General features: G+C 48.3%; 1 long non-coding RNA gene across 1 annotated transcript; it reads left to right on the top strand.

Annotated features, from left to right (window-relative positions):
• Window positions 1-530: 530 nt before the first annotated feature.
• Window positions 531-17,043, top strand: LOC129622619 (uncharacterized). The gene is made up of 3 exons (XR_008700081.1): window positions 531-674; window positions 15,805-16,145; window positions 16,279-17,043. It is a non-coding gene; the product is annotated as an uncharacterized LOC129622619 (long non-coding RNA).
• Window positions 17,044-18,527: the final 1,484 nt, after the last annotated feature.

Raw genomic sequence — 18,527 nt, 5'->3', positions numbered from 1 at the left:
CGGCATGTGCGTCTCCTCAGATAATTCATTTCCGAGTGTTAGACAAGAGCCCCCTCTTGGGCCCTTAAGGGGTTCCCCTTTCTGCAACAGTCAGGACTTGACACTTTCACTGCTGTGGCCCGAGTTCACTCCCTGTTCTGGGAACTAAGATCCCGCAAGCCACTGGATGTGGCCAAAGAATAAAAATAAAAAAGAACAACGGTCCTCCAGCAATACCATCTGTCTTATACTTCCTTGTCTAGAGCATAGCACAATCCCTGGATGTCTATTTAATCCACTTTTCATTGCGGTCTCGGTTGCCTGACCGTCAACGGCATTCCTGTCAGATGTCTTGCGTTTCTCCCACTCAGGAGATGAAAGCATTAACGCCAGGACTTTCCCGGTGGCACATCATTTGTAAGTGGCGGAGCTGGGAGTCTATCCCAGGCGTGTCTGGCTACACAGTCTCCTCCTTATGAGTCAGCCTCCTGTGAGAGGCTGAGCATGAGTCACCTTCTGGACCTGTGGCCTGGACTCTGGACCTGTGACAGGTGTGTCAGGAATCCCACCTGGAGTGGCCCTGCCCCACCTGAGTGCTATGACGTTGGGGCAGGTCACACTCCCCACTGGGCTGCAGGGTTTCCCCTGCTATGCCACCCCTCTTGCTGAGAGCTGATGGAAGATACATAGAGTAGGTGAGTGATGGGAGGGCTGTCTGGGCATGGGGGCTCTGCACAGGACCTGGCCTATAAAAGGTAAGGGGTGTGAAGAGAGGAGGGGGCCCACCTGAGGCCCCCACCCCCGCCCCCTGACAGCACATTCTCCAAGGATTCTGCTGATGCTGAGGTCTACAGCCACTCAGTTAAGAAGCCCTTGGGTCAGATAACAAGTTCCTGCCTGCATCTGCAGGAGGTCAGATAGAGGCCTAACTGTAGGCTTCAGGCAATCCTGACAGGCAGGAATGTGGGCCCACCTGCCCAATAGTCCTTTTTTTTTTTTTTTTTTTAACAAAAGCAGCCAGAAATCTGGGGCTTTTATTAAAAATTTCCTAGTTGAAATATTTCAAGTACTAAATATTTGTAAACTCTGTGCAAGGCAAACCAAGCGCACCCATTGCCTAGAGTCATGGAAGTCAGCTTGCAAGCTGTATGTCACCCTCTGGGGGCCAGTCTGTACCACTCAGGAGGAGCCAGAGGAAGGCAGAGGTTGGTAGGTAGGAGGCCTTGGCCCCAGATCCCTCATTCTCTGTGCCTCAGTCTCGCCATCCCTATGATGGGTGTTGGCTGGCCTAACTGGAATGGTTCCTAGGAAGGGGCCCCTCCTGGACACCCTTCCTTTGCCCAGGCTGGGCCTGACTCACTGGGAGGATCTGGGCTGGGCTCTTCATTTGGCTCCAAGGTGAGTCAGTCTGGACATACGTGGTAATGGTACTCACATGCCCCCTGCCTGTTAGGAACCTAGCACAAGCAGGGACAGGCCACGGAAGGGGATACCCACTGGGGTTGAGGCTGGCAACACCACGGTCTTCAGGCAACCCTCCAACATGGTCCTGTCCAGGTGGGAGGTTGGACCAGAAGACCTCCATGATCTCCTCTGGGTGGTTTGTTATTTATTTATTTGGCTGCATTGGGTCACAGTTGCAGCATGTGGGATCTACTGTTGCGGGGCATGGACTCTCTAGTTGTGGCGTGTGGGCTATCTAGTTGTGGGCTATCAGTAGTTCCTGCACACAGACTTAGTTGCTCCATGGCATGTGGGATCTTAGTTCCCCAACCAGGGATCGAACTCGCATCCCCTGTATTGCAGGGCGGATTCTTAACCCCTGGATCACCAGGGAAGTCCCACCTCTGGCTGTTTTTAGGGTCCGCTCAGCACCCAGGGCTCCTCCTGGCTGTGGCACTCTGGTTTTCCTTTGAGGAACCATTCCTCCTCCATGCTCAGTCCTTGCAGTTTGAGGCAGAGATCCCAATTCTGGCTGTACTGGTAAGGATGTGGCCCAGGGCTGGTCCTTGGGGAGTACAACATTCCTCTCTCCATAGTGACTGGTTAAGGGTGAGCATGTGACTCAACTGGACCAATGAGAGTCTGCCCTAGGACTTTTGCTCTTGCCATTGATATGTCTAAGCTGGCGGGATGAAAACTTACCTGAGGCTCTGAGAAGGTCACCTGCTGCTGCTGCTAAGTCACTTCAGTCTGCCTAATAATGAAACCAATGCAGGAAAGTCTAAGCAGAGGGTGGAGAAAGATTTCAGCTGGGGTCTGGGCTTCCCTAGTGGCTCAGACAGTAAAGAATCTGCCTGCAGTGGAAGAGACCCGGGTTCGATCCCTGGTTTGGGAAAATCCCCTGGAGAAAGGAATGGCTACCCACTCCAGTTTTCTTGCCTGGAGAATCCCATGGACAAAGGAGCCTGGCAGGCTACAATCCATGGGATCCCAAAGAGTTGGACACGACTGAGTGACTAACACTTTGAGTACTTGAATCCAGCAATTTCCTTCTTTTTAATGGTTTTTTAAAAATTATTTATTCATTTGGCTGCATTGGGTCTTAGTTGCGGTAGGTGGGCTGACCAAGGATTGAATGAACTGTATCCCCTGCTTTACAGAGCAGGTTCTTAACTGCTGAACCAACAGGGAAGTCCTAAATCCAGGAATTTCTGAAGCTAGATCCACCCTCCTGGATGCACCAGCTGCAACATCTACAAATCTGCAGTTTTTCGTCTGTCATTTTAAGCAGGTATTTGCCATCAGTGTGACTTTCCTGGTGGCTCAGTTGGTAAAGAATCTTCCTGGAAGGTGGGAGACCCAGGTTCAATCCCTGGGTCGGGAAAGTCCCCTGGAGAAGGAACTGGAAACCCACTCCAGTATTCTTGCCTGGAGAATCCCATGGACAGAGGAGCCTGGTGGGCTACAGTCTGTGGACAGAGGAGCCTGGCAGGCTACAGTCCATGGGGTCACAAAGAATCAGACTCGACTGAACAACTAATACTTCCACTTTCACTTCGCCATTAGCAGCTGGAAGAGTCCAAATACTGTTTCCAACCAACCCTAAGGGTCTACTATTCAGATTCCAGGTCAAAGTATCTTCAGCGTGCTGGCCTAGACTAGCTGTTTCTCATGCTGTACTCTGAGAAGATTTAGCTTTAGCGGTTCATGTACATTTTTGAGCCCTGCCTCGGAGCAACTGAAACAGATACTGGCGATGTTGAGTTGTGGGTGTGGGTTTTCTACAAGCTCCCATGTGATTCTGACTAAACCTCAAGGCAGAGAACACGGGTGGCCTCTGCCCCTCGCCACTTCCCATCCTCCTCCCTGTACGTTTCAACCACGTGAGTCTGCCCATCTGGCCACAGCTGATGGGCCAGGAGGGCAAACCTGGTCCAAACTGAGTCATTGGTTCTCTTTCCCCGAAATATGGAATTGGGATCCAGGGACCTGCTCTGTCTTTGTGGCTGTGTGAACCTTCTTCCACCTCACACTCCAGGAAGTAGGAAAGTTTGTTCAGAGACTTCCCTGGCTGGCCAGGGGTTAGGGCTCCGAGCTTCTGTTGCAGGGGCCATGGGCTTAATTCCTGGGTAGGTAAGTAAGATCCAGCATGCTGCGTGGTATAGCCAAAAAAATTAAAGGAAAAACAAACAAACAAATGAAAAAAGATTGCTCAAAAGAGGAAGGAGGGAACACGGGAGGGGAGGCAGGGCTGAGAGAGTCCAGTGGAAATGACCACGTTTCCATAAGTTTCCCAGCCTGACCACCCAACACAGTTCCCCTTCCCCACTACCTATAGAACCGCATAGTTTCACAGCCCCTCCACTTTCTGACATAACTAACTTGGGTGATTTCTGCTGCTTGTAACCAGGAGACCTTGATCTAAGATGTCATTTATTTCTCAAGGTCTCAGTCTTCTTATCTGTAAAATGCCCAGTGCAGCGAGTCGTGATGCCCTCCCCCGTATGCCACAAGTCCTCAGATAGGAGGCCCTGCTTAAACCACTCCTTCTATCAGGAGAGGTCTTGGTGACATGGGGTATAGGGAGCTGAAGGATTTTACTACAACAGTGCTTCTCAAAGTCTGATGTGCATTGAAATTGCCTGTGTTATGCTTAGTTGATCAGTCGTGTCCGACTCTTTGCAAACCCACGGACTGTAGCCCGCCAGGCTCCTCTGTCTATGGGGATTCTCCAGGCAAGAATACTGGAGTTGGTTGCCACACTCTCCTCCAAGGGACCTTCCTAACCCAGGGATCAAACCCAGGTCTTCCACATTGCAGGTGCATTCTTTACCATCTGAGCCACCAGGGAAGTCCAAGAATACTGGAGTGGGTAGCCTATCCTTTCTCCAGGGAAACTTCCAGACCCAGAAATCGAACCGCGGTCTCCTGAATTGCAGGCGAATTCTTTACCAGCTGAGGTACCCAGGAAGCCCTGAAATTGTCTGAGATCTGTTTAAAATGCAGGTTCCTGGACCCTACATGGGGAAGTTATGATCATTAGGTGGGTGTAGGGGGGCCCAATTGTCTGTATAGCGTACAGCTTTATTGATGTATAGTCAACTATAATAACTCCATATATTTAACAATTTGATGAGTACGCATGTATATCTGTGAAACCATCACCACAATTAAGATGGGGAAGATTGTCTTGAAAATCTCCACTTAGTTTCTTGGTGCCTCTTTATAATCATCCCTCCCTCCCTCTCCCCAGGCAATCACAGGTCTCTTTTTTCTCACTATAGATGAGTTTGCATTTTCCAGAATTTAATCTGAATGAAATCATACAGCATGTAAGCTTCCTTGGTCTGGCTTTTTTTTTTCACTCAGCCCAATTATTTTGAGAGGCACCCATGTTGATGTGTTTATCAGTGGTTCACTTTTTATTGCTAAGTAGGATACATTATAACTTGTTTATCTATTGGTTCTTTTTCGCCCATGCCGTGCAGCATGCGGGATCTTAGTTCCCTGATCAGGGATCGAGTCCAGGCCCCCTGCACTGGAAGTGCAGAATCTTAACGACTGGACCACCAGGGAAGTCCCTGTTTATTTAATCACACCATGATGGATACTTCCGTTGTTTCAATATTTAGCTTTGACAGATCTAGCTGCTGTGAACCTTGTGTTGTCCTGGTGTATCAGTCTTGGTGGTTATCAAAGTTTGTGCTGTGCTTTGTCGCTCAGTCATGTCTGATTCTTTGCGACCTTGTGGACTGTAGCCCGTCAGGCACCTCTGTCCATGGGGATTCTCCAGGCAATAATACTGGAGTGGATTGCCATGCCCTGCTCCAGGGGATCTTCCCAAACCAGGGATCGAACCCAGGTCTCCCTCATTGAGGGTGGATTCTTTACCATCTGAGCTACAGGGGAAGCCCAAGAATACTGGAATGGGTAGCCTATCCCTTCTCCAGGGGATCTTCCCGACCCGAGAATCAAACCGGGGTCTCCTGCATTGCAGGTGGATTCTTTACCAGCTGAGCTACCAGGGAAGCTTACATTCAATAAATACCTAGGAGTGGATGACTAGATTATATGGCTGGTGTATGCTCAACATTTTAAGAACCTGCCAAACTGTTTTTCAAAATGATTGCACCATTTTAAATTACCACGAACGGTGCATGAGATCTCTGGTGGCTCCATAGTCTTGTCAATATTTGGTGGGGTTTTCATTTTAACCATTCTCGTAGGTGGGAAGTAGGACCTCACTGTGGTTTTAATTTGCATTTCCCTAAGACTAATGGTGTGGTTATTTGTCATCTGTAGATTTTCTTTGATGAGGTGTCTATTCTACTTAAATTGTCTTCTTATCAATAAATTCTACATATATCTAAGTACAAGTCCTTTGTCAGCTATATTTTTAAAGCATAAATTTATTCACTTATTTTTGGCTGTGCTGGGCCTCTGTTGCTGTGTGGTTTTATCTCTGGTTGTGGCAGGCACGGGCTGCTCTCCAGTTGCGGTGCATGGGCTTCTCATGGCCGTGGCTTCTCTTCTTGCAGAGCACCGCTCTCTAGGGCGCACCGGCTTCAGTGGTTGTGGTTCCCAGACCCTGGAGCACAGGCTCAATCGCTGTGGTACATGGGTTTAGTTGCTCTGAGGCATGTGGGATCTTCCTGGGCCAGGGATCAAACCTGTGTGTCCTGCATCGGCAGGCAGATTCTTTACCACTGAGCCATCAGGGAAGCCCTCAGCTGTATTTTTGTAATTATTTTCTCCAAGTCTGTGCATGCCTTTTCATTTTTGTAACAAATGCCTTGGATGACTTTCATACACTTGGAATCTGAGAACCTCTCCTTAATGACCAACAGTGCAAATTCAAACAGCAGAAAGCAATGCTGGCCCATCTGACTGACAAAAATGAAAAAGAGGGTCCTCGGGTGTCATTGGTGATGGGGAGTCAGGGGGACACTCCAGATACTCTTAGGTGGAGGGGAAGTTGGGGCAAAATCCTAGGAGGACGATTTTGCTGATTGTTCATCAAAATCTTTAAAGGCGGATTCCTTTGACTCAGCAAGTTCTCTTCTAGGATTTTTTTTTTTTTCCTGAAAAAGGAATAAGCAATAGCAGTAAGTTTGTCCTGGGATCTTTGGTCCCGGGGTTGTGCTGACAGGAGTGAGTTGCAGACATGCCTGGCTGGCTGAGCTGGGATCTTGGTACTCTGCTGTGTGCTCAGACCCCCAAGTGAAAGGCTCAGAGGGGCCGGGAGGTCAGTGAGGCTGATTTGACTGGCCCCCAGCAGGGAGGCTGGAGGAAAGTCCTATGCAGGTCTCACCCGACTGCGTCAGGAGTCTGGGTCCACCCTGAGCCTGGCCTGGCCAGGTTCTAACAAGCCACCACCAGTTCAGACGGGGAACAAGGGATACTTGGCTGACACAGCTACCTGGGACCTAAGAAAGGACACCCTTTGCTCCAAATACCAGTAGTTTCCCTGGGACAGAGGGAGGTGGGGCCTTGGCCAAGGCCAGCCAGGACCTGCTGGAGCCGGGCAGAAGGGAGTTGGGAGCCTGAAGACCTGGGCAGTAGATCAGCCCCTGTCCTTCTGTGTCACTTGGCCCAAGCCTGTTCCCCTACTGAGGCCTCAGTCTCCTGAGTTGGGCAGTGAACGTGTGGATCAGGTACTCAGTCCCCTTCTGGCCCCACCAGAGAGGGCTGAAAGCATGGGTATTGGAATCTTCCAAACTTGAGTTCCATCTCTGTCTCCATCACTTTCTGTGACTTGGCGTGTTATTTAGCCTCTCTATTCTGAAGGAGATCAGCCCTGGGATTTCTTTGGAAGGAATGATGCTAAAGCTGAAACTCCAGTACTTTGGCCACCTCATGCAAAGAGTTGACTCATTGGAAAAGACTCTGATGCTGGGAGGGATGGGGGGCAGGAGGAGAAGGGGACGACAGAGGATGAGATGGCTGGATGGCATCACTGACTCGATGGACATGAGTTTGAGTGAACTCCAGGAGTTGGTGACGGACAGGGAGGCCTGGCGTGCTGCGAATCATGGGGTTGCAAAGAGTCGGACATGACTGAGCGACTGAACTAAACTGAACAGAACTGATACCTCAATTTCTTTTTTAAATTTTTTATTGACATATAGTTGATTTACAGTGTTGTGTTTCAGGTGTATAGCAAAGTGATTCATGTGTGTGTATATATATATATATATATAGTATTATTTTCCCATATAGGTCATTACAAGATACTGACTAGAGTTCCCTGTGCTATATAGTAGGTCTTTGTTGTTTATATATTTTGTATATAGTAGTGTGTATATTTTAATTCCAAACTCCTAATTTATCCCTTTCCCCTCTTCTCCTTTGGTTCCATAAGTTTATTTTCTGCATCTGTGAGTCTCCTTCTATTTGGAAATAAGTTCGTTTGGAACATTTCTTAAGATTCCGCATACAAACACTATCATCTGGTGTTTGCCTTTGGCTTCCTTCACTTAGTATGATCATCTCTAGGTCCATCTATGCTGCTGCATTGTTCATTCACGCACCTCAGCTTCTGTTTCCAAGTAGAACCCTGCAGTGGCTCCTCAATTTGCTTTGGAAAAGGGCCCTCATGATCTGCCCCTTCCCTCTTCTCCAGGTCCTGCCTCTCCACCCTCGTCATCACACTGCAATTACGCTGTAGCCCCTACACTCTTACGCCCACCCCAGGGCCTTTACATATGCTTTTGCCTTGTAAGTCTGTGCCTGTCTCCCCAGCTCAGTCCTACTCATTCATCAGGGCTCAGATGCCATTTTTTCAGGGTCAGACTGCCCTGATCCCAGACACAATCACTCCTGCTACTGACCCCATCACACAGCCGTGATCATTAAACAATGCTATCTGTGATTATTTGTTTGATGTCTGTCTCCACTTGTTTGGTGTCTCTCCCTGAGAGCAGGGACAAGACAGTCTTGTTGGGGACTGTGTCTCCTGCCCTTTACACAGGCTTGGCAGGGAGTAGGCACCCCAGCAGCTTTGTTGAACAAGTAGTGTTAACACCCTATGCCATCCATTCTAAGACGTTTTCACCTCACATTTTAACATCTCTGAAGTCAGGACATATATAACTACAGTGACTGGGCAGCAGCTGTGACATATTCTCCAGTACCCGCCGGTTTGCATTAAAACTTCCAGCTTGGAGGGACACCCCCAAGACAGCAGGGGCATTGTTGTTGCTTAGTCACTATGTGGTGTCTGGCTCTTTGCAACCTAATGGACTGCAGCCCGCCAGGCTCCTGTGTCCATGGGATTTCCCAGGCAAGAATATTGGAGTGGGATGCCCTTTCCTTCTTCCAGATCTGCCTGACCCAGGGACTGAACCCACGTCTTCTGCATTGGCAGGCGGATTCTTTATCACTGAGCCATCAGAGAAGCCTCAAGAAGTGGCATACTCTGAAGAAAAGCTACTTTACCCAAGCTCTTGATGATATAGGACAATATTACCTGGGACAACACAGACTTCAGTGACTCCCAATGAAAAAGTGACATAGAAAATTCAGATTCCAAGACTTCCCTAGGGATCCAGTGGTTAAAACTTCGCACTCCTGATGCAGGGCACCTGGGTTCTATCCCTGGTCAGGGAACTAGATCCCACATACTGCAAATAAAGATCCCACGTGCTGCAACTAAGACCTAATAGAGCCAAATATATTAAAAAAACAAAACAAAACAAAGAATCAGAGTCTAAATCAACTGTACTCCTCCAGGGGATCTTCCCGACCCAGGGATTGAACTCGTGTCTCATGTGTCCTGCATTGGCAGGCGGATTCTCCTCGCCACCTGGGAAGCCCATACTTCAAAGAAAAAGAAATAAATAACATGAAGTTTAAAAAAAAAAAAAAATAGATTCTGCATGTGAAAACGTTTCAGGAATATCTTCACGAAATTATTTTGATCATAGTTTCCTTTTTATGTGTGCACATAGTGGTATATGATTAAAATGTCTGTTTAAAAGAGTGCGTTCAATAAGCATAAAAATAATCCAGTTTCTAAGTGTTAAGGAAGTGTGTGTGTCCTGTTTTACTTGTTAGTGCTGGAGACCCGCATAGGGCGCAGAGCTCTAGGAGGCCACAGGGGGGCGCGCTATCCACCTGCGCCTTCCCAGCCCCGAGTTTCGGGAATCGGGGCTGGGCGACTTGTGGCATGTCGTTCTCTGTGTGTCCTGTAGGTGGCGCTGTAAAGCCACAGTCAGGCGTAGCCCTGGGAGTCCCAGGCTGGAGGGGTGGGGATGGTGAGGTAGGAAGCGAGGCCTCAGGAGTGTCCTGTCCTGGAAGGGAGCAGTCTCTTCCACTACCCCAGGGAGAAGCCGTGGACAGTTCTACCAGCGTGGCTATCCCAGAGGCAGCTCAGGGTGTGGACTGAGCTTAGAAACCAAAGTCGGCAGCGCTAACCCCACCTGGGCCGGCTGTGTGATTCTGGCTCCCCTTACTTTTCTGGCCCCAGTCTCCCTCCCACTGCAGTGAGGGTATGAGAGCCTCATCTGACCCCTGACAAAAGGCCCGGTGGGCCACTCACAGGCTCACCTGCAGAGCCCCAAGTCCCGTGACAGCTTGTCTGACCTTGCCCCCTGCCCCTGAGGTCAAGATGTTGCCCTGACTTCCCAGGTTGGGAAAGAGGGGCCCAAGGAAATTGAATGACTTCCCCAAGGCTGCAGGCCTGTGAGCGGTTGGAGCCAGGTGTGTGTGAAAAGGAACTCTGTTTGCCCCTTCCACCATACCTGTCTGACCTCTTGTGGAGGAAGGGGACACAGAGCAGGGTGGGAGGAATTTCCCATTGAAGAAAAGGAGCTAACCCATCCTTGGTAAAATGACGGATTAGTCATACATGCCTGGGACTTCCCTCGAAGTCCGGTGGTTAATTTAGATTCTGCCTTCCAGTGCAGGGGGTGTGTGTTCTGCCCCTGGTTGGGGAACTAAGATCCCACATGTCACACAGTGAAGAAGAAGAAGAAGAAAAAAAAAAAAAGCATAATTTATCTCCCTCCTAAAACTAGAGTAAAGAGACTTTTTAAGACATTGTTTTTTTCGGAAAAGACACGAAAGGCACAAATTATATGAGAAAAACTTGATGAATTAGACTCAAATGTTTAAATCTTTGCCCTTCAAAAGTTGTCACTAAGAGAATCAAGAAGCAAGCTGCAGATTACGATAAAAATATTTGCAATACATACCCCTGAAAAGGACTTGTATCCAGAATGTACAATGTCTACAACTCAATAATAAGACAATCAGCTCAACTTAAAAGTGGGCAAAATATTTGAAAAATTACTTCACTAAAGACTATACATGCATAGCCAATAAACATATGAAAAGATACTGAACATCATTATTTGTAAGGAAAGTACAAATTAAAACCACAATGAGATACACCTGCCTGCCCACTGGAATGGCTAAATTTAAAAAAGGCCAATAATCCCAAGGATTGGTGAGGGAATGACTGGAACTCTCCTATCCTGCTGGTAGAATTGTAAAATGGGAAAAGCACTTTAGAAAAGAATTTTTAAGCTCTCATAAAATTAAACCTATATTTACTGCTTCTGCTGCTGCTAAGTCGCTTCAGTCGTGTCCGACTCGGTGCGACCCTACAGACAGCAGCACCCGCAAATCCACTCTTAGATATTTACCCCAAAGGAATGAAAACTTCAGTTCAGTCACTCAGTCGTGTCCGACTCGTTGCGACACTATGGACTGCAGCACGCCAGGCCTCCCTGTCCAACACCAATTCCCGGAGTTTACTCAAACTCATGTCCACTGAGTCGGTGATGCCATCCAACCATCTCATCCTCTGTCGTCCCCTTCTCCTCCTGCCCTCAATCTTGCCCAGCATCAGGGTCTTTTCAAACGAGTCAGCTCTTCACATCAGGTGGCCAAAGTAGTGGAGCTTCAGCTTCAACATCAGTCCTTCCAATGAACCCGCAGGACTGATCTCCTTTAGGATGGACTGGTTGGATCTCCTTGCAGTCCCAGGGACCCTCAAGAGACTTCTCCAACACCACATTCAAAAGCATCACACTTATGCCCTCCTAAAGTCTTGGGTTTCCCAGGTGACACTAGAGGTAAAGAACCTGCCTGCTGATGCAGGAGACGTAAGAGACCCAGGTTCTTTCCCTGGGTTAAGAAGATCCCCTGGAGAAGGAGAGGGTAACCCACTCCAGTATTCTTGCCTGGAGAATCTCATGGGCAGAGGAACCTGGCGGGCTACAGACCATGGAGTCTCAAAGAGTCGGACACGACTGAAGTGACTTAGCACCAAAGTCTTTTGCAGGATGTTCACAGCAGCTTTACTCACAATAGGCAAAAATGGTTCACGTGACCGTGTGGCCATCCATACCACAATACTTGGCAATAAAAAGGGGTGAATCAGGCACTTCCCTGGTGGTCCAGGGGTTAAGAATCTTCCTTCCAATGCAGGGGTCACAAGTTGGCTCCCTGGTCAGAGAACTAAGATCCCATATGCCATGGGCCAACTGAGCCCACGAATGAAGACTCTGCTCAGCCAAAAAAAAAAAAAAAAAAAAAAGAGTGACTCGCTGACAATCACAGCAACAATATGGATGAATCTCAAAATAATGATGCTGAGTGACAGAAGCCAGACAAAAAGCGTCCGCACTGTGTGAATCCGTTTAAGTCCCAGAAAGTGCAGACTACAGTGACAGAAGAGGGGTGGGTGTCGGGGAGGGTGGGGAGATCAGGATTACAAAGGCATGTGAGGGACTCATGGAGGTAACGGATCTGGTCACCATCTGGATTGTGGTGATGAAATCACTGGCGGTCACATACTGAAACGTGTACTTTTTATGCCTTTTGTGCATGTGTGTGTGGCCACAGGGCATGTGGAATCTCAGTTCCCTGACCAGGGATCGAACCCACACCCTCTGCACTGGAAACGTGGAGTCTTAGCCATTGGATCGCCAGGGAAGTCTGGTACTTGCACCTTTTAAATATGTGCATTTTATTGTTCATCAATTATAGCTCAATAAAAGTAATTATTAGCTTCAGGAAAACAGAAAAAAAACAATGCTTAGCTATATAATATATGCAGAAGAAAAATCACGTAAACACTGAACAGCGATTTTTAAATTGAGATGTTAAATATATTCAGTGAGTTGCATAAAAAAGTGTGTAAATCTTAAGTGTGACTAGTGATTTAACACCAAACCGCGACGGTAGTTCCGCAGTAGAAGATGGAGTACAGGAAATGGGGGTGGGGGTGATGCAGGAAAGCAAAATCTTCCCTTCTCACAACAGGTAGTGGGTAGAGAGCATACAGAAGACAAGTAAACAGAGCAGGGAGGAAAGAATGGCTGGAAGGTATGTATCACAAGATAGCAGTATGTGCTTATTGCTTAGAAGCATGAAACCCTGTTAAGTGCTAGAAAAAAAAATAAACCCAAAGACTCAAAAGTGGTTGCCTCTGGGGGAGGGGGGTGGCATGGGGAGACGGGGAGGGACAGACAGGAAACCAACGCATGTTGTTATCTTCCTTTTCGCGTTAAGTTGGTTTTGTTTCCCATACCTGCACTGTATTGCATCAATTCTAAGATGCCCATTTATTCACATGCTTAAAAACTGAAGTATAGCTGATTTTCAATATTGTGTTCATTGGGTGTACAGCACAGTGATTCATATGATGCTGGGAAAGACTGAGGACAGGAGGAAAAGGGGATGACAGAGGATGAAATGGTTGGATGGCATCACCGACTTAATGGACATGAGTTTGAGCAAGCTCCAGGAAATAGTGAAGGGGAGGGAAATATGGCGTGCTGCTGTCCATGGGATTGCAACGAGTCGAACACGACTTAGTGATTGAACAACAATATATATATATCTTGTATTGATCACTTCCTGGCTGGGTGACATTAAGGAAGTCACTTAGCCTCTCTGAGCCCCGAATTCTTCATCTAACAAATTTGGTAATACTCCAGAATTGTAATACTAAGTAAGCACATGGGCAGGAAGCCCAGTGCTTGATCTACAGTAGGAGTGCAATAAACAGCAGCTGCTCCAATTAGCTCTTTTTTAATTTAAAATAATTGTTATTTTGCCAAAATAATGCCACACTTCAGTGAATCTAAGACATCACCAACTATAACACGCACCATTACTTATGCACCGTGGAAAAATAAGCACTGCCAATTATACCCGTCAGGTGCGCTGCTGACTAAAAATACGCATCTTGATTTTAAAGATGTTAAAATGTGAATCGATGCCTAGAGACGATCATGCTGAGTGAAGTAAGCCAGCCAGACACAGAAAGATAAATATGATATCGCTTATATGTGGAATCGGAAAAAAAAAATAAAGAGATACAAATGAACTTATTTCCAAAACAGAAGGAGACTCACAGACATAGAAAACAAACTTATGGTTACCAAAGGGGAAAGGTGGGGAGAGGGGGGATAAATAAGGAGTTTGGGATTAATACATACACACTGAAATAGACAAACAACGAGGACCTATTGTACAGCACAGGGAATTATATTCAGTATCTTGTAATAACCTATAATGGAAAAGAATCTGAAAAAGTATATATATATATATGTATATTATAAAACTGAATCACTTTACATCTGAAACTAACACAACATTGTAAATCGACTATACGTCAATTAAAAAAAAAAACTAGGGGGTGACTGACTCCTGAGTATTACCTCTATTTTGATTAGTTTGAAAGAGAGAGGGACCATCTACGGTCCCTTCGGTTGTAAGGCCCAGAGAGAAACAGAGACTTGCTCAAAATTACACAGCCTGACAAAGGTCAAGTTGGGCCTAGCCTGGGCCTTTAGCTGCCAGTCCAGTGTCCTCCAAAAACTTGTCTCTCCGTTACTGTTACCCCGAAACTCAGGACACCACTGAGAGCTTGGATTGCAGTTCCCAAGTGGAGGCAACGTTTCTGGGGCCCAGGTGGGGCCCTAGGAGGTGGACTCTGGGAAGGCAGGGCCAGGCCTGGTACCTGGAGGGGCTCAACAAACTTGTCACAGGAACACAGCAGGGAGTTCTGGGTTGGCAGCAGGTCGACCTCAGGACTGGGCAACCCCACAGGAGGAGCCTGGGGGCACCAGTGTGGCGGGGCCCAGGGGCTTGTCTGGAAGCTGTACTTGTGCAGCGAGCTCACTGTTTTTAGGCAAAAGTGTCCATGAACAGAGGATCCTGGTGCTCTACAGTCCATGGGTTGCAAAGAGTCGGACGTGACTGAAGCGACTTAGCACGTACGAAAGGGCTTGTTCAAGGTCCCTGGGGCACTGGGCAGTGGTTAGCACAATGGGGAGGGGGATAACAATGGCCAAGCAGTCCTTCAGCTCTGCTTCCTCTTTTGGCAAAAAATTGCTCCCACCTCCCAACACTGAAAAGAGCCCTGGGCACTATTTACTGAGTGTCTCACCGGTCCTCTGAACAAAGGCCCAGAGAGGTCAAGCCAGGCATCTGCAGTCACACAGCCAGCAAGGAGCCCGTCTGACTCTAGAACCTGCACTCTAACGCTCAGCAGCACTGCTCTCACACGGTGTTTCTGTGTATCTGATGGTACATGGCCATTTGGGGCACCTGCCCCCTAAAGGGAAATCTACATCCTGTTTCCGGTTCCGCCTCAAAGATAAGAATTGTCAACAGCAGTGACTCAGGAGCTAATCGCTCAGGTGAAGCCCTGCCTCCTCTTCCTCTCTCCTCTGGCCCTCTGCAGAGCTCCCAGCAGCCCCCAGTCTGCACGTGACCATAGCCTGCCTGTGGCCTTTGCAGCATTTTCACACCTTGTGTCTCAGAGCCACATTGCCCTCTTCTGCCAAATGGGAGGGAGGGTAAAACTGACCTCGTGGGTCTCCTTTGGAGACTGCAGGAGTTAATGCATGTTCTGTGCGGTGCACTCCACCTGATTGGGGATCTGGGAGGAGGGTCGAGGAGTCAGGGGACACAGGTGTGACCCTTGGGCCTGTCACTGACCAGCTGTGCAGCCGGAGGCAAGTCTCCGCCTCTCTGAGCCTCGGTTTCCTCATCTGTATGATGGGGGGTGGCAGCCTTGCCCCACCTGTCACTTACCTACAGCAGGTTGAGGGGTGAGACTGATGTCACTGTGGTTCTCGGTCATCTTCACTGCTCCGCTCCCTTGACGCTCTTTTCCCATCAAAAGAGCCCATCTAGGGATTTCCCTGGTAGTCCAATGGCTAAGACTCTTTGCTCCCAATGCAGGGGGCCTGGGTTTGATCCCCAGTCAGGGAACTAGATCCTATATGCCGCAACTAAGAGTTTGTATGCCACAACAAAGATCAAACATCCCTAACGCCACAACTAAGATCCGGCACAGACAAAAAAAAAAAAAAAAAAGCCCACCTAGGAACCTTATCCCAAGACTCCTCTGTTCCCTAGGGTGCTGGGAATCCCCACAGGACTGAACTGAGGGACTGCCAGGATCATCGAATCCTTCATCTGTGAGGTGGGCACAAGGACTGTGTCTGCCTCACTGCAGTGTGGGGAGAACCACGTGAGTTGATGCATGTAAATTGCCCAGGGGATCTTCTCTGATGGAGGGAAACAAGCAAGGAGGCTCACGGCAGCAGGATTTGGGATGAAGAGAAGGGCAAATCTCCACAATCCGTCTCCCACGCAGCCCCAGAGTGCCTGGATCGCTGGGATTCCTCCTTGGGAAGCCCCTCCCACATGTACGAGAGATGCTCTGCGTGACAGTGACAGAGTGGCCCACACTTGCAGTATGATACCACTTCTTTATTTTTTTTAAGTTTTTTTGTGTGTGTGTGTGTACCATTGTAAAGCATTTATTGAATCTGTTACAATATTGCTTCTGTTTTATGTTTTTTTTTTTTTTTTTTTTTTGGTCGTGAGGCCTGTGGGGTCTCAGCTCCCTGACCAGGGATCAGACTCTCACCCCTTCCATTGGGAAGCAAAGTCTAAACTGCTAGACCACCAGGGACGTCCCCATATAACCACTTCTGAGGTGAGGCTGTGAAAGACTGTGGCCTCCACCTGGGGCTGTCTCCGGAACAAGCAATTGTCACATCCTGGGGACACTGAGACGGCCTATGGGGAGGCCAAGGAACTGAAATGTCCGGTCAAAGCCAGCAAGGAACGGACGCCAGCAGCAATCACAGAAGTGAACCTGGAAGCGGATTCTCCAGCCGCTGCAGCCTGACTGCTGAGTGACCCAGAGCCAGAACAATCCAGCTGAGCCACTCCCAGATTCCTGACCCCCAGGACCTCTAAGACAGTCGGTGTTTGTCTTTTCTTTGGCCGCACGCAAGCACGCAATGCATGTAAGATCCTAGTTCCCCTGACCAGGGATGGAACTCGCACCTCCTGCAGTCAAAGTGCAGATTCTTAACCCCTGGACTGCCAAGGAAGTCTCTAAATGTTTATTTCTCTAAGCTGCTGAATTTTGGGGTAGTTTGTTTTACAGCAGCAGTTACTGTTATACAGCAGTAAATAACTGATACTATTAAATCCGTTTTCATGTACACTTGTTATGGAATGCTGTGGTTGTTTGGTCATTAAGTCCTGTCCGACTCTTTTACGACTCCATAGACTGCAGCCCGCCAGGCTGCTCTGTGCATGGGATTCTCCAAGCAAGAATAATGGAGAGGGTTGCTATTTCCTTCTCCAGGGGATTTTTTGGACCCCGGGATCCAACCTGAGTCTCCTACTTCCAGGTGGATTCTTTGCTACTGAGCCACCAGGGAAGCCTATGGAATGCCGTGTGCTCAGCCTCTCAGTAGTAGCTGACTCTTTGTAACCCCATGGACTATGTAGCCTGCCAGGTTCCTCTGTCTGTGGAATTTTCCAGGCAGGAATACCAGAGAGGGTTGCCATTTCTTACTCCAGGGGATCTTCCCAACCCAAGGATCGAATCAGAGTCTCCTGCATCTACTGCATTGGCAGGCAGATTCTTTATCACTGCACCACTATGAGATACTAGAAAGGGAAGTCATTCAGTCGTGTCCAACTCTTTGTGACACCATGGACTGTAGCCTACCAGGCTCCACAGTCCGTGGAATTTTCCAGGCAAGAGTACTGGAGTGGGTTGCCATTTCCTTCTCCAAGGGATCTTCCCAACCCAGGGATTGAACCCAGGTCTCCCGCACTGCAGGCAGACGCTTTACTATTTGAGCGACCAGGGAAGCCACCATGAAATACTAGACCAATGTTTAAAAAATGAAATGGATTCCTGTGTCCAAACATGGAAAGATATCCACGGTATGCTGCTAAGTGAAAAGAAATCTTGCAGAACAATATGTATGGTGTGATACTTTTTGTCTAAAAATATGCTGTCATGGCCTAGCCAAAAAATCTAGGGGAATTTATCCAAACTATTAATAGTGGTTTTCTCTTTCATTGCAAAAGCAGGGAGGGTACACAGAAGACCATCACTCATTATTCCTGTCCTGTTTGAACATTTTACGACATAACTGTCTTAGTTTGGTAAACTGGTGGGGGAAAAAAGATAAAAATTTTAAACAGATTTGCCTAAAATGAGCCTGGTAGAAAAACAAAGTACACCGGTTTCAATAACCAACAACACTTGCAATCTCAGTGTTGAACAGATTGGGAATTAATTTCTTCATCTTGTGAAGTTCAGTCCCCAGCAGGGAGGGGTGGGTCAGCAGGGCTTTGTTTCACAGAGCTCTCCTGGGATCCGGCTGCATGAGGGGGCTCTGCGTGTTCACACGTGGCTTCTCAGGTGGCCCTGGGCACAGACACCCAGCTGGCAGATGGGGAAAGAGAGGGCAGAGGATGAAGGGCGAGATTTTTTCATGGGTCAGATCAAGAAATGATGCTAGGTCACTTCTGCCCATGTTCTTCTTAGCCAGGACTCAGTCCTCCTCTGGCTATGGCTCCGAGGGCATGACCTCAGGACCATCTACCCCTTCAGCTCCCCAAGGTGACTGTCCACATCCCTCACAGTGTCCCATCCAAGCACCTCGGCCACAGGAATATCAGGGCAAGGCCCTCCTGCTGCCCCCGGATGCTACTGGCCACCCGGAGGAAGGAAGCGCTGATGCTGCACATTCTAGAACTTGAACTCTCCGCTGAGGGAGGCCCAGACTGTCCGGTGTGGTCCGGTCCGTCCATCAGGAACA

Source organism: Bubalus kerabau, chromosome 11, assembly GCF_029407905.1.
Source record: "Bubalus kerabau isolate K-KA32 ecotype Philippines breed swamp buffalo chromosome 11, PCC_UOA_SB_1v2, whole genome shotgun sequence".
Taxonomy (NCBI): Eukaryota; Metazoa; Chordata; class Mammalia; order Artiodactyla; family Bovidae; genus Bubalus; species Bubalus kerabau.
This window is presented reverse-complemented; position numbering and strand designations above follow the sequence as displayed.